Source organism: Callithrix jacchus, chromosome 12 (genome assembly GCF_049354715.1).
Source record: "Callithrix jacchus isolate 240 chromosome 12, calJac240_pri, whole genome shotgun sequence".
NCBI classification, from domain to species: Eukaryota; Metazoa; Chordata; class Mammalia; order Primates; family Cebidae; genus Callithrix; species Callithrix jacchus.
The window spans coordinates 108,142,411-108,155,987 of NC_133513.1; the positions used below are offsets into that span (position 1 = coordinate 108,142,411).

Genomic DNA, 13,577 nt, shown 5'->3' on the forward strand with positions numbered 1-13,577 from the left:
AAGTGAGATATATAACCAGGCCTCCACAAATGACTATTATGAAATATATTAATAAAAATCACTATATTAGTAGGTCAAAGGAGAAAAATGGTACAGTTATTTCCATTGGTATAAAATATCATGTTTCTAATAATAACACGAGAAAATAGCAATGGATGGCTACTGAATTAACACAATAAATATCAAAAGCTTTCAGTATCAAAGCTAGCATCTTATATTTAAGAAGGGAAATAAGCATTTCTGTTGAGTTCAAGATCAAAACAAGGATGTACACTATCTCCACTGCAAGGTTATATATATATATATTATATATACACACACACACACAAATAACTATAGCTATATATAAAACAGCTATATATATAACTATATTATACACAACATATGTAACTATACAACTATAACTATGAAGTAGTAATATATATGTACTATTTGTGTAATGGAAGTTAAATTTGGTTATGCATGCTTATTTGAGCAAAAATTAACACAGAAAATATAAACCAGAAAACAAATATGTTGGTTATTTACAGGGAGTGGTAGAGAATCATATGGTAATGATAGGACATGAAAATATATTTACCTATGTTTTACTCTTTTATAAAATAGTTTAGACTTTTAGAAACATTGATTTTTAGAAGCATATTAATCATTTACATATTGAACAATTAAATAAGTAAAGGAAGAAAAAATTACAAAACAACGTAAGCTGAAACAAATGAACCCAACTATGTTCCAAATGAATAGGATAATCATTCTGAAAAGGGGTGAAAGGAATGAATGTGAGTGATTTTTTAACACAGTATTTGACTATATGCTCAGTCTAGGTGTAGATGTGAGGAAGGACTGCAAAGAAATCTTTCAGGTTTGTTTTTTGAAGGTTTAGGTGAAGCAGTTCTGAAATTATTTTATGTATATTGTTAGACTGAAAAATTAGTAAATGTATTGTTTTCGGGAACCAAAGTTTTCCATTTGGAAGATGAGAGCTACAAATAGGAAATGAGAAAGTCAAGGAAGAATCCTGCCCTGGATGGATTGCAGTTGGAGGTACCAATTTGAATTTATGGTTACCTAGATAAATAAAAACATAGATATGTAGATACACAAATAAATAGATAGATACATGGATGTCAATACAGTCATAGATGTAGATTGTTCTGAAAGGGCCCAGAAGCTAAGACACCCCAATAGTAGTGAGCACACTGAGTCACCCATATTTCCTGATATGATTTGTAATATTTCCTATGAAGAGGAAGCCGGGTTTCTTGGAGAACTTGCTCATTGTATGACTGAGACAGGGAAGATAAAGATGGACCGAGTACATCTTGTTATATCAAATTAAGGAAGCACTCAAGAAAATGATGGGTCATATCAAAAGAACACTAGAGTCAACTTCTGGGGATCCTTTTTGTAAAACATGGGAGATTTTGAGCATTAAAATAATCTAGGAAGGAAATACATTAAAAACTATTAAAAAGATAGGAATGCATAAGCTTACACTGATAGTAGACAGGTATAAATACAGAAGAAGGGAAACATCGACAGAATGCAGACTGTCATGGCTGGAGTTGAAAAATCATTTTGCAAAAATCATAGTAAAAGTTGGTATGGGAAAGAATCATCAATGGATGTTAAATCTTTGGGGGTGGGTATGAAGTTTTTTATGAGATGTGCATGGCATTTAAGTCTTTCCTACAGATTACTTACAAGGTGCAGAAGAAAAATCATAATTACAAAGTAGAGAAACCTGTTAATAACTTGTCTGAGCGGTTGAAATGAACATCACAAACTAAGGGGAATTGGACACTGTGTGTCTTTGCATATGATACCTACAGAAAGAGACATTACATATGGTAGAGTTCTGCAAACTAGTTCTGTAAAACTTCCAATAGTAAATATTTTGGGCTTTGTGGACTATGCAGTCTCTGTCTCATCTACTCAATTCTGCCAATTCTGCCATTATAGGGTGAAAGCAAGCCAATAAGTAAGTGAATGAACAGAAAGAAGAGACTTTCTATGGAAAGGGGGAAATATTCGCAAATCATACACCTGATAAGAGGTTAATATCCAAAATATATAAACAACAAAATAACCTGATTAAAAAATGGGCAAAGGATCTAAGTAGACATTTCTCAAATAAGTCATACAAATGATAAGAAATGCTGGCAAGGATGTGGAGAAAAGTGAGCCCTCAGACATTATAGGTGGGAATGTAATTAGTGCAACAACTGTGGAGAACAATTTTGAGGTTCCTCCAAAAACTAAAAATAGAATTACCAAATGACCCAGCAATCCCACTGCTAGGTATATAGCCCAAATAAAGAAGATCATAATGAAGAGATATCTGCACTCCCATGTTTATTGCAGAACTATTCATAGACAAGATTTGGAAGCAACCTGTGTCCATCGACAGAGGAATGGATAAAAGAAAAAATGGTACATGCATACAATTGAGTACCATTCAGCCATAAAAAAGAATGCAACCCTGTCATTTGCAATGGATGGAACAGGAGATCATTAAGTGAAATAAGCCAGGCACAGAAAGACATATTGAATTGTATGTTCTCAATTATTTGTGGGAGATAAAAAAAAAAAAAACTCATGGAGATAGTAGAATGCTGGTTACTAGAGGCTGGGACGGGTCGTTGGTGGGGATGTGAGAATGATGAATGGGGCAAAAAATACATATAGAATGAGTAAGATCTAGTATTTGATAGCACAACAGTGACTATGGCCAACAACAATTTATTGTTCACTTAAAAAAATACAGTAGAATTGGATTATTTGTAACAGAAAGGAATAAAGGTTTGATGTGATTATTATGTATTGTATGCTTGTTTCAAAGTATCGCATGTAGTCCTTAAATATATGCATCTAAAGTTTATAAAGCAAGACATACAAATGGCCAACAGTATATGAAAAAATGCCGAATATTACCAGTTATCAGAGAAATGGAAATTAAAACTTAAATGATCTATGATCTATCACCTTACACCTGTTAGAATGGCCATAAAAAAGACAAAGATAGTAAGTATTGGTGAGGATCTGGAAAATAGGGAGTCCTTGTATGTAGACTGTTGTGGGAATAAATGTGTGTTTGTGTCTGTGTGTGTGTGTGTTTTACAAAAATGAGCAGCAGAGTAGCTTTGACCCCACGAGACATAGGTTGCCAACCTCTAGTTTTCAGTATTCTGACTAGGAATGCATGAAGCAATATTAGACAAACTTCAAATGAAGAATATGCCATTTAAAAAGAAGGATGGATGGCTTTATTCTTCAAAAATGTCCATGTTATGGGAGACAAAAAAAGGTTGAAAAATTGTTCCAGATTAAAGGAAGCTAATGAGACATGATAACTAGTTGTTGACAATTGGTGCACAATCGGTAACAACAAATGTGTGAGAACTGGTGATCCCATACTTGATTCTATGCTGGATGAAAAATTTAGAAATTCTATGAAGGACATTATTGACTCAGTTCACAAAATTTACATTTATAGGAAGCATTGTACAAATACAAAATTTCTTAAAGTTGATAACTGCAGTATGGTTACGTATAATAGAAAGAAGGTGCTTGTTCTTAAGAAATACAGACAAGGCTGTGTATGGTGGCTCGCGCCTGTAATCCCAGCATTTTGGGAGGCTGAGGCGAGTGGATCACCTGAGGTGAGGAGTTCAAGACCAGCCTGGCCAACATGGCGAAACCCCATCTCTATTAAAAAATACAAAAATCAGCTGAGTGCAGCAGCAGGCACCTGTAATCCTAGCTACTCGGGAGGCTGAGGCAGGAGAATCGCTTGAACGTGGGAAGCGGAGGTTGCAGTGAGCTGAGAATGCGCCATTGCATTCCAGCCTGGGAGACAGAGCAAAACTTTGTCTCAAAAAAAGAAAAAAGAGGAAAAAAAAACAAAGAAATACACATCAAAGTATTTAGGGGCAATAAGAATGAGGTATACAACTGGTAGAGGGGTAGAGAGAGAGAGAGAGAGAGGAGGAGGAAGGGAGAGGGAGAAAAACTAATGATAAAATAGGAAAACTGTTGACTATTAGGAAATCTGAGTGAGAGATATATGTGTATGGGGAGTTCTTTGGCTGTTCTTGCACCTTTGAAATTATTTGCAAATAAAATGCAAAAATAGAAGAAACAGACTTTTTTTCAGATTTGATTATGTGGAATATATATTTCACTGAAGATTTTAAGAATTCCCTTGAACTTGCTGTGGCAGTAAAGGAAATGTCAGTTTGTCCTTTTTTGTTATACTTAGAATTATGGCTTTTACGGAGTCTACAAATCTCAGAGGGGAATTATGTGATGGTTTTACTAACTTGGACCATAAAGCTCTTCTGTGTTAGTCCTAAGGGAAATTTATTTCACTTTAGTTTGGCAATACCTCATAAACTTTCTAAGAATATCAATGTGAGTCTCAAGGTGAGTATAATATTAATGTTTTGCTTTAGTATTTTTCATGCTTTAAGAATTTTGGAGGTTTGGTTGGGAAGCCATTATTAATGTCATTTAATTTTAACTTTTTTTTCCTTTTGATCTGAAAATCATTAGATTTTTTTTAAGAAAGTTTTTTTGGTTAAATTTAATGATACTATGTGACTTTCTCTTCTGCTTTTAATATCACATTTTTAAAAATTTCATGGTGAATTTTAAGTGTAAATTGGACATTGATTTTTAGCACACTGGTGTCTGAAAGTATAGATCCATAAGACAAATGTATTAGGTTGTGGAAAAAGCAAAATTTTATTGTGTGTTACAATTAGCCTTGGCATTTGTGGAGTTTCATTTGTGCAGACCTTCTTAGGAATAATTAGGTAAAATGAAACAGTATCAAGGTAATGAGTAAAATAAAGTTATACCATGCTTAATATTTTAATTAATGACTGAATATATGATGGAGGTCTCATAAGATTATACTGGAACTAAAAAATTCCTATCCCTAGAGATGTAGCTGTGAAAATATCATAGTGCAAGGCATTACTCATATGTTTGTGGTGATGCTGGTGTAAACAAACCTACTTCACTGCCAGTCGTATAGAAGTATGGCACATATAATTATGTATAATACATAATACTTGATGCTGATAATTACTATGTTACTGCTTTATGTATTTACTATACTTTTTATTGTTATTTTAGAGTGTACTCCTTCTACTTAGAAAAAAAAAATAACTGTAAAATAGCCTTAGGCAGGAGGTATTCCTGAAGAAGGCATTATTATCATAGGAGATGAGAGCTCCAGGCATATGAATGCCCCTGAAGATCTTCCAGTGGGACAAGATATGGAGGTGGAAGACAGTGATATTGATGATACTTACTTTGTGTAGGCCTAGGCTAATGTGTGTGTTTGTGTCTTTGTTTTTAGCAAAAAAATTTAAAAAGTGAAATAAAACATTAAAAAATAGGGAAAAGCTTATATAATAAAGATATAAGGAAAAATACTTTTTACAAGCTGTAAATTATATTTGTGTTTTAGGCTGTTACTACAGAAGGATCAAAAAGTTAAAAAATCAAAAAGTTTATAAGTAAATCTTTACAGTAAGCTATGGTTAATTTGTTATTGATGGGAAAAAATATTTTAAAAATAAATTTAGTGCCTAAGTATATAGTGCTTATAAATTCTACAGTAGTATACAGAATGTCCTAGGCCTTCACATTCACTCACCACTTACTCATTCACTTATCCAGAGCAACTTCCAGCACTGCAAGCTTCATTCATGGTAATGGTCCTATACTGGTATATACCAGTTTTAATTTTTTTATACCACACTTTCAGTATACCTTTTCTATATGCTTAGATACGTAAATACCATTGTGTTCTAATTACCTAAAGTATTCAGTACAGTAACATGCTATATAGGTTTTTCATTCAGGAGCAATAGGCTATACCACACAGCCTATGTATGTAATAGGCTGTACCATTTAGGTTTGTGTAAGTATACCCTATGATGTTCACACAGTGATGAAATTGCCTAACAGTGCATTTCTCTGAATGTGTCCTCATTGTTAAGAAATGCATGACAGTATCATTTTGGTGAACTGCTTTGTCAGGGTGACAAAGGCTCCTGTTAAAATTGTATACTTTTTTTTTTTTTAACTTACTAAATGTTGGTTGGGTGCAGTGGCTCATGCCTGTAATTCCAGCACTTTGGGAGGTGGAGGTGGGCAGATCACGAGGTCAGGAGTTCAAGACCAGACTGGCCAATCTGGTGAAACCCCCATCTCTACTAAAAAATACAAAAAATAGATGGGCATGGTCTCTTGTGCCTGTAATCTCAGCTACTTGGGAAGCTGAGGTAGGAGAATTGCTTGAATCAGGACCCGGGAGGCAGAGATTGCAGTGAGCTGAGATCTTGCCAGTGCACTCCAGCCTGGGCTACAGAGTGAGACTCCATCTCAAAAAAGAAGAAAACTTACTAAATGTTTTAGAAAGTATCACAGTAAAAGACTTTAGTTTTGCTAAGAGAATTATTAAACAATATGCTTTTAAACTAGGAACTACAAAAATATTATACATATCTTTGAAATTTTGCATTGACTATATTAAAAAGTTTTAGTAGATATGCATTCAAATTCAGAAAATTGTTAATTTTGTATCTGCTTAATATTCTTTCATTGATTGATGTATCACTGCCTTAAAAGGCAGCCATTCTATTATTTTATATACTTTAAGCATTTTATTTATTGGAAGAAATATGCATTCCCTGTAATTTGTACTTCTTTTCAAACATTTTTATATTTGATTATTGTGGCTATATAATAGTTGTGTATGTTTATGAGGTACATGTGATGTTTTGCTACAGGCATATAATGTGTAATGATCAAATCAGGGTAATTGGGATATCCATCACTTCAAGCCTAAGAACCCTGACAAAAGGTTAGACAAATTCCCTACTAGAATAACCAGTTTAGAGAAGAACATAAATGACCTGATGGAGCTGAAAAACACAGCATGAGAACTTTGTGAAGCATACACAAGTATTAGTGGCTGAATTGATCAAGCCAAAGAAAGGATATCAGAGTTTGGAGATCACCTCAATGAAATCAAGCATGAAGACAAGATTAGAGAAAAAAGAGTGAAAAGAAATGAACAAATCCTCCAAGAAATATGGGACTATGTGAAAAGTCCACATCTATGTTTGATTGGTGTACCTAAAAGTGATAGGGAGAATGGAACCAAGTTGGAAAACACTCTTCCGGATATTATCCAGGAGAACTTCCCCAACCTAGCAAGGCAGGCCAACATTCAAATTTGGGAAATACAGAGAACACCACAAAGATACTCCTTGAGAATAGCAACCCCAAGACACATAATCATCAGATTCACCAAGGTTTAAATGAAGGAAAAAATGTTGAAGGCAGCCAGAGAGAAAGGTAGGGTTACCCACAAAGGGAAGCCCATCAGACTAATAGTGGACCACTTGGCAGAAACCCTACAAGCCAGAAGACAGTGGGGACAATATTTGACATTCTTAAAGAAAAGAATTTTGAACCCAGAATTTCATATCTAGCCAAACTAAGCTTCACAAGTGAAGGAGAAATAAAATCCTTTACAGACAAGCAAATGCTGAGAGCTTTTGTCACCAGCAGGCCTGCCTTACAAGAGCTCCTGAAAGAAGCACTAAACATGGAAAGTAACAACCAATACCAGCCACTGCAAAAACACACCGAATTGTAAAGGTCATTGACGCTATGAAGAAACTGCATCAATGAATGGGCAAGATAACCAGCTAGTATCATAATGACAGGATCAAATTCACACATAACAATATTAACCTTAAATGTAAATGGGCTAGATGCCCCAGTTAAAAGACACAGACTGGCAAATTGGATAAAAATTCAAGACCATCGGTGTGCTGTATTCAGGAGACCCATCACACGTGAAAAGACACAGATAGGCTGAAAATAAAGGGATGGAGGAATATTTACCAAGTGAACAGAAAGCAAAAAAAAAGCAGGGGTTGCAATCCTAGTCTAGACTTTAACAAAGTTCAAAACCGACAAAGAAGGGCATTTCATAACAGTAAAGGGATCAATGTAACAAGAAGAGTTAACTATCTTAAATGTATATGCACTCAATACAGGAGCACCTAGATTCTCAAAGCAAGTCCTTGGAGACCTACAAAGAGACTTAGACTCCAGTACAGTAATAGCGGGAGACTTTAACACCCCACTGTCAACATTAGACAGATAAATGAGACAGAAAATTAACAGGGATATCCAGGACTTGAACTCAGCTTTGGACCAAGCAGACCTAACAGATGTCTACAGAACTCTCCACCCTGAATCAACAGAATATACATTCTTCTCAGCACCACATCACACCTACTCTAAAATTGACCACATAACTGGAAGTAAAACACTCCTCAGCAAATGCAAAAGTACGGAAGTGATAACAGTCTCTCAGACAACAGTGCAATCAAATTAGAACTCAGGGTTGTACTGATTTATATTTTCACCAGCAGCATATGAAGATTCTCCTTTCTCCACATCTTCACCAGCATTATTGCCTGTCTCTTGGATAAAAGCCATTTTAACTGGATTGAGATGATATCTCATTATAATTTTGACTTGTATTTATCTGATGATTAGTGAGTATTTTTTCATATACCTGTTTGTCCTTTGTATGTTGAAAGGTTAGGCTTTGTGTCTCCACCCATATCTCATCTTGAATTATAATCCCCATGGTCTCCACAATCCCTATGTATCAAGGGAGAGACCAGGTAGAGGTAATTTCATCATGGGCTCCATTTCCCCCATGTTGTTCTCATTATAGTGAGTGAGTTCTCATGAGATCTGATGGTTTTATAAGTATTTGATGTTCTTCCTGTGTTCATTATCCTTCCTGACACCTTTTGAAGAAGGTGCCTGCTTCCCTTTCACCTGCCATAATTGCAGGTTTCCTGAGGCTTCCCCACTATGCTGAACTGTGAGTCAATTATACCTCTTTCCTTTATAAATTACTCAGTCTTGGGAAGTTCTTTATAGCAGTGTGAAAATGGGCTAATACATGTGTTTTCCTTTGAGAAAAGTTCTATTCAGATCTTTTGCCCATTTAAAAATAAGATTTCTTTTCCTGTTTAGTTGTTTGATATCCTTGTATATTCTGGTTATTAATCCCTTGTCAGTTGGGTGCTTTGAAAATAGTTTCTCTCATTCCATGGGTTGTCTCTTCACTTCGTCGATTGTTTCTTTTGCTGTGCAGAAGGTTTTTTTTTTAGCTTGATGTGATGTATTTGCCCATATTTTGCTTTGGTTGCCTGTGCTTTTGAGGTTCTACTCAAGAAGTCTTTGCCTAGACCAATGTCTTGGAGTGTTTCTCCAGTGTTTTCTTCTAGTATTTTCATAGTTTCATCTGTTAGATGTAAGTCTTTAATCAATCTCGATTTTATTTTTGTATATGGTAAGATACAGGGATCTAGTTTCATTCTTCTCCATATGGATATCCAGTTTTCCCAGAACCATTTATTGAGGATACTGTCCTTTCCCCAATGTATGTTCTTGGCAACTTTGTAAAAAATGAGTTGACTGTAAATGTGTGAATCTATTTCTGGAGTATCTATTCTGTCCCATTGGTCTATATTTCTGTTTTTATGCCAGTACAATGCTGTTTGGATTACTATAGCTTTGTAATATAATTCCAAGTCAAGTAATGTGATGCCTCCTGTTTTGTTCTTTTTGCTCAGGATGACTTTGGCTATTCTGAGTCTTTTGTGGTTCCATATAAATTTTAGGTTTATTCTTTCTATTTCTGTGAAAAATGTCAGTGGTATTTTGATAGGTATTATGTTTAATCTATAGATTCTTTGGGTAGTTTGGATATTTTAACAATATTTTTTCAATCCATGAATGTGGGATCTTTCCATTTTTTGTGTGCTCTTCAATTTTTTCATCAGTGTCTTATAATTTTAATTGTAGAGATCTTTCACTTTTTTGGTTAAGTTAATTCCCAGACATTTTATTTTATGTGTAGCTATTTTAAATAAGATTATTGTTATTTTTTGTTTCTTTTTCAGATTGTTCACTGTTGCGATATTGGAATGCTACTGTTTTTCTTTGTGTTTTGATTTTGTATCCCTGCAATATTACTGAATATGCTTATCAGTTCCAATAGTTTTTGGAGTCTTTAGATTTTCTAAATATAAGATCATATCTATAAGCAAGGAAAAACTTGATTTCTTCCTTTTTAATTAGGATGCCCTTTATTTCTTTCTCTTGTCTAACTGCCGTAGCTAGAACTTCTAGTACTATGTTGAATAAAAGTGGTGAAAGGATCCTGTCATGTTTCAGATCTTAGAGGAGAGGCTTTCAGTTTGTCTCCATTTAGTATGATACTAGCTGTGGGTTTGTTGTATATGGCTTTTAAACTTTTAAAGTATATTTCTTCTGTACCCAGTTTTTTAGTTTTTATAATGAAGGGATTTTGAATTTTATTGAATGCATTTTTTGGCATCAGTTGAAATGATTGTATGATTTTTTGCTCTTCAGTCTGTTGACACCATTAGGGACTAGGCTTTTCTTTGATGGGATACATTTCATCACTGGTTCTATCTTGCTCTGTGTTACTGGCCTACTCAGGTTTTGAATTTCTTCATTGTTTAATCTTAGTACATTGCAAATAATTTATCTGTTTCTTTTATGTTTTACAGTTTATTGGCACTCTGTCTCCTAATAATCTCTAATGATTCTTTGAATTTCTGTGGTATCCCTTGTAATGTCTCCTTTTTCATCTCTGATTTTATTTATTTAGGTCTTCTTTTTTCTTTTACTGACTACTGATTTATCAGTATTATTTATCTTTTAAAAAACTTTTAATTTCATTGACCGTATGTATTTTTTTTTAAATTCTTGATTTAATTTCTGCTCTGATTTTTATTATTTAATTTCTTCTACTAATTTTGGGTTTGGTGTGCTCTTGCTTTTGGAGTTCTTTAAAATGTACCTGTAGGTTGTTTATTTGAAGTCTTTCTATTTTTTTAATGTAGCATTTATTGCCATAAACTTCCTTCTTAGTACTAGTTTTGCTGTATTCCTTAGGTTTTGATATGTTTGTTTCCATTTTCAATGGTTTCAGGAAATTTTAAATTTTTCTTCTGAATTTCTTCATTGACCCAAGTGGGTTTTCAGAAGCATATTGTTTAATTTCCATGAGTTTATATAGTTTTCAAAGTTCCTCTTGCTATTTCTAGTTTTATTCTGTTGTGGTCAGAAAAGATACTTGATGTGATTTAAATTGTTTTGAATTTTTGAGTCATGTTTTGTGTCCTAATAAATGGTCTATCTTGGAGAATATTCTGTGTGCTGAGGAGAAGAATGTGTATTCTGTAGCTATTAGATGAAATGGCCTGTAAATGTTCCTTTGGTCTGTAGTGCAGATTAAGGTCTGATGTTTCTTTGTTGATTTTCTGTCTGGATGATCTATCAAATCCTGAAAATTTGCTGAAGTCTCAATATGTTATTGTTTTGGGGTCTGTCTTTCTTTTTAGCTCTAATAATACTTGCTTTATATTTTTGGTGCACCAATGTTGGGTGCATATGGATTTACAAGTGTTATATCCTCTTGCTGAAGAGACTCTTATTGTGTAATAACCTTGTCTCTTTTTACAGAGTTTTTGTCTCGAAATCTATTTATGTGATATAACTATAGCTGCTCTTTCTTGCTTTCTTTTGTTTGTTTCCACCAGCGTGGAATATCTTTTTTCATTTCTTTATTTTAGATCTGTGTGTCTTTATGGGTGAAGTGTTTCTTCTAGGCAGCATGTAGTTGGGTCTTATTTTTTTAATCCATTCTTCTACCCTATGTCTTTTGCTTGGAGAATTTAGTCCATTTACACTCAATATTATTATTGATAGGTAAGGACTTACTATGGCCATTTTATTGTTTGTTTTCTGGTCATTTTGTTGGTCTTTTTTCCTTCTGTCTTTCTTTGTATAAAAGTGTTTTTTTTTCTGGTAGTATATTTTAATTTCTTGCCTTTTATTTTTTATATATCTGTTATAGGTTTTTGTTTTGTTTTGAGGCTTGCAAATAAAATTTTTAAACCAGTTATTTTAAGGTGATGACAAGTTATTTCTGACTGCAAGGAAAAGAAAAAACAAGCAAAAAACTAAAAAGCCTCTGTACTTTACATTCTCTTTGGCTTTTGACTTTTTATTGTCTGTATATCTTTTTATACAGTCTTTCTCTTAGAAAGTAGTGGTAATTATTATTTTTGATTGGTTTGTTTTTTAGCTTTTCTACTACAGATATGAGTGCTTTATGAACCTCAGTTATAGTATTAGAGTATTCTGTGTTTGTTTGTATACTTAATATTGCCAGTAAGTTTTATACCTTTAGATGATTTCTTGTTTGTTAATATCCTCTTCTTTCACATAGAAGAACTCCCTTTAACATTTCTTGTAAGACAGACATGGTGTTGGTAAAATCCCTTGTTTTTTATTTTTCTGAGGAAGTATTTCTCCTTTATGTTTGAAGAATAATTTTGCTGGATATATATAACGTTCTAGGTTGGATATTTTCTTTCCTTCAGCACTTCGAAAATGTCATCCCACTCTTCTGGCCTGTAAGGTTTCCACTGAGAAGTCTGCTGCCAGATCTGTCTGGGATTCTTTATATGTTATTTGCTTCTTTTCTCTGCTGCTTTTAGGATCTGTTCCTTATCCTTGACCTTTGAGAGTTGGAATATTATATATCTTGAAGAGGTCTTATTTGAAGTATCTGTTGGTGTTTTATAACCTTCTTGTATCTGGATATTTACATCTTTCTATAAGTTTGGAATGCTCTGTTATTATTTCTTTCAATAAACTCTCTAGCTCAATCTTTATTTCTACGTACTCATTAAGGCCAGTAACTCTTTAGGATAAATTTTCATCTCTTTATAAACCAGATGTTTTAAATTTTGATGAATTACAGTATATTATTATATTTAAAAATATCTGTACTTTTTTGTATTCTATCTAAAAGAACTTTGTCAAGCTCAGGATCATAAAGATTTTTCTTTTATGTTTTCTAGTAGGTGTTTTATAATTTTGGCCCTTGTCCTCAGATATTTATGATCAATTTGAGTGGTGTGAAGTAAGGGCTGAGATTTTTATAAAAATAGGCTCGGTCCAGTGGCTCACACCTATAATCTCAGCTGCTTAGGAGCCTGAGGTGGGAAGATTGTTTGAGCCTAATAGTTCAAGGCTACAGTGAGCTATGATAGTGCCACTGCACTCCAGTCTGTCATTTAGAGAAAAGTGAGTCCCTGGGCCTAAATGAATGAATGAACGAATAAATAAATATCCAATTGTTCCAACTTTTCCCATTGAATCACCTTGATATCTGTGTTGTAAAATCAATTGGCCATATATGTGTAAACCAAATTTTGGACTCTATTCTGATCCATTGATGTATATTATGGTTATTCTAGTATCACACTCTTGATTATTGTAATTCTCTAAAATTGGCAGTGTAAGTCTTTCATCTTTCTTTCCATTTTAAAAAGTTTTGAGCTATTCTAGGTCCTTCACATTGCAATATAAAATTTAGAATCAGCTTGTCAATTTTTGAAAGAAGGCTGCAAGGATTTTAA

General features: G+C 33.8%; 1 protein-coding gene across 13 annotated transcripts in view; it reads left to right on the top strand.

Moving 5' to 3' along the window:
- The window catches only part of ATRNL1 (attractin like 1), an 839,028-nt gene that overhangs the window by 90,897 nt on the left and 734,554 nt on the right, over positions 1-13,577 (top strand). The window lies entirely within an intron of this gene.